Source organism: Scomber japonicus, chromosome 5 (genome assembly GCF_027409825.1).
Source record: "Scomber japonicus isolate fScoJap1 chromosome 5, fScoJap1.pri, whole genome shotgun sequence".
Taxonomy (NCBI): Eukaryota; Metazoa; Chordata; class Actinopteri; order Scombriformes; family Scombridae; genus Scomber; species Scomber japonicus.
The window spans coordinates 33265590-33268910 of NC_070582.1; the positions used below are offsets into that span (position 1 = coordinate 33265590).

Sequence of the window (3321 nt, forward strand, 5' to 3'; positions counted from 1 at the left end):
CTGATCACTTTGCTGCTGCTGGACATCTCTTTCATGATGGTGTGAATAATTTGGATTGTAACCCTGAGCCACAAGCTGAACTGCAAGATAACACTCCTCCACTAAATTTCATCATGTCTTCCTTTAAGTTGTGAGTAAGTTACTGGTGCTCTTCTTGCTATGGATACAAGGAAATCAGCTGGAGCAGATGAATTGGATGCCTTTTTTCCTAAACTGTCAGTGCCACTAATTGCAGAATGCATAACTCATATTTTCAACCTGACTATCTCCACTGGATCAATCCCCATAGTTTGGAAAACAACATCTGTCCATCTGCTACATAAAGGTGGTGACAAATCTATTGTAAATAATTACTGTCCTATTTCCAATCTATGTTGCCTTCCTAAAATACTGGAATAATTGGTTAATAATCAGCTCAGATCTTATCTCTCTTGTGCTCTGTACTCACTCGCTTCAGTCTGGATTTAGGCCAATGCATAGTACCATATCTGCAACATCTCTGGTTTTAAATGACTCTAGATAGCAAATTGTCTTGTGCTGCTCTCTTCATAGACCTGTCTAAGGCATTTGATACCGTTGATCATTCAATACTATTACAAAAACTTGCCTGTATTGGTTTTGTTGGTTATCCTATCAGTTGTCTATAGTTTAAAAACTACCTCTAATAGATTACAGTGTGTAAAAATGAATGATGTTCATTCTGATTTCCTAAATATTTGTGTTCCACAAGGTTCGGTGTTCTGATATTGTTCTCTATTTACATTAATGATATCGTACCCTCTTCAGAATCCTGCAAATTCCACCTTTATGCTGACGACACAGTTTTATATAATTTTTCCTCCTATTCACCCTGTGCCAAAGTCCCTCTTTTTGTTACCATACTGCCACCACAGCTCAACAGGGAAACATTAAGAGGGAATTTGATGGTAAAAAGACTGTAAATGTGTCAGATATCACTTGATATGACTAACTCACACTGATGAAGCTGTGTAGACACACTGTGGATTTAGTCCTCCATCACTTTACATTGAAAGCACATTTGAAGGAGATCTTTTAATAGTCAGTATGAACAGGAGGAATGACTACAGAGAGAAAAAACTTTGTCCATATCAACACCTGATTGCTGTTATATGACACACAAAATGTTGAACCTGTCGTTTTAATATTGTGTATCCAGGGCACAGTGACATAACTGTTGGGACCACAGCAGACCATCCCCCACACCACAGAAACTGAACAAATGTGAAAGTTGCTGCTTTACAGCTTGCTGTTAAAGACCGTGTAAAGTGAATTCAGACATTTTCTTCTAAACACATTAAATAGGTCATAAATGTATTTCTAAAAAAGGTGTAAAAAGCATTTCAACCATTTAGATTTGAATTGTGAAGCTAGGCTTCACAAACTGTGTTTCAAGATTCCTGTGTTCAGGATTTAGTGGGCGGTTCTGAAAATCACCGCCGTGTTAGCATAAACCCGCCCCTGCTGCTGTAGCGGTATAAATACATTCAGCACACACTACTACTACTACAGTCTACAGTTAGCTGAGTTAGCCGCTGAGTTAGCAGCAGAAAGCTCTCAGACATAGCGTCCATGTTTCGGGTACAGGTGGTGACTTTGATTGACAGGTGACACTTGATAGTGGGCGGGGTTTCAGCGAACTCAATGGGCAGCGTTTGGGAGCAGAGAAAGAGGCTGATTTTTATACAACTTTGAAGCCTAATTTCATATATTTGGCTATTTTTTTAATCATTCAAATTTGGCAGGGTGGTTAACAACACACTTTTCTGTGGTATGTCAAACTCAGAACACATATTTATTCTTACTTAACATGGATTTTAAGTTACTCTTTCACTGACCTCACTGACCAAAATGTTCAATGAAATGTCAGAAATGAATATATCAAGTATTTAAAATCTAAGAAGCAGGTAGTAATTTTGACTTAAAAAGAACTAACTGCTGCTAAAGAATCTTTATCAAGCCAGTGTAATGACATAAAACACATTGTACAGCTTCATGCCCTTTAAGGAGCTTCCATGTTTATCTAGTGTGTGTCCAGTTATGAGAAATAGAGGGAGCAAGTTGACTTATATGGGACGCTGCACAGCGTTTCCAGTGCAGCGTCATCAAGAGAAGCAACTGTGGCAGACAGAGAGCTGAGGGAGGCAGCTAAGGGAAGAGCCTCTTTGAAAATCTGGTTTCAAAGCAGCAGCCAACAGCTACATCAATATGATGGTAATATCCAGCAACAGTTCTCACACGCCTTATCTACACTGAGTATGTCAGTATCTGTTGTTGAAGTTGAAAGTAAGCATGTTTTTATCAAATATAGGTCTGGGGTAAGAAAAAAAATCTATATAAAAGACGTTCTCCTGATCTGCTAAATTATTCAGTCTGCCATCAAACAGAAAAATACTTTTTAAAAAAAGAAAAAAAAGAATCACACATTCTTCACCTTGTGCTGTAATAGTAACAGATCTACAGACAAAGAATTCCTGTAAAAGAACAGTTGGTTACAGTAGTAACAATACTGCTATTAGTAATATGTTAAGCTGATTAAGACAAACAACTCAAACAGGACCACAGGAGAAGTGGTAACTGACTGTGGATCTAATAAACCGGAATATATAGTCAGAAAACGCGCTGCATTATTAATCGCACACACACCTACACGCGCAGCAACTCTCCAGCGCACACTCTTGCTTGCACGTTCCAGATTCAGAGATATATGGTTCGGATGTCTGCCTTTGAAGTAAAATTACACGGACAAATAAATGCCGCGCTGATATTTTAATTTCACACAAACAGAAGCCCCGTTGTAAGCAGGGCATCAAAAAATTAATTGAAACTCACGATGTTCCTCCCCACGGAAATCTTTAGTAGAAAGCGAAATATTTATACGATCTGAAGGAAAACATGAGTGTACTGCTCCTTTAAATTAACTGTAAGGGGACTCACTCACTGATCTACAGCTCTCAGTGACGGTGCTGCGGATCGTCCCTTTTTAATTTTGAAACATCTCAAGAAAACATTCACAACTCAGTAGAATTTTATATAAAACATGCATGACAATAACATGCAGTTAAGTCTTTATTAAAAGTCTAATTCCGATAAGAAAGTACATTCATTTATTTACAAGCGTTGAAGAGTCTGCGCATGCGCACAACGCAATACAACGTCCCATGTGTTTCTGAAGACAGAAACTGTGAACATTTGTCAAGTGAGTCTTTAGTTATACCCAATTTTTACACAAAATCCACCTCTTACCCCGGAGAGATGTTCAGGGGTGTTCATTTTTAAATATGTGAACTCACATAACACATG

General features: G+C 38.2%; 1 non-coding gene across 1 annotated transcript; it reads right to left on the minus strand.

Annotated features, from left to right (window-relative positions):
• Positions 1-2806: 2806 nt before the first annotated feature.
• Positions 2807-2921, minus strand: LOC128359569 (U5 spliceosomal RNA). Its single transcript, XR_008321444.1, has one exon. It is a non-coding gene; the product is annotated as a U5 spliceosomal RNA (small nuclear RNA).
• Positions 2922-3321: the final 400 nt, after the last annotated feature.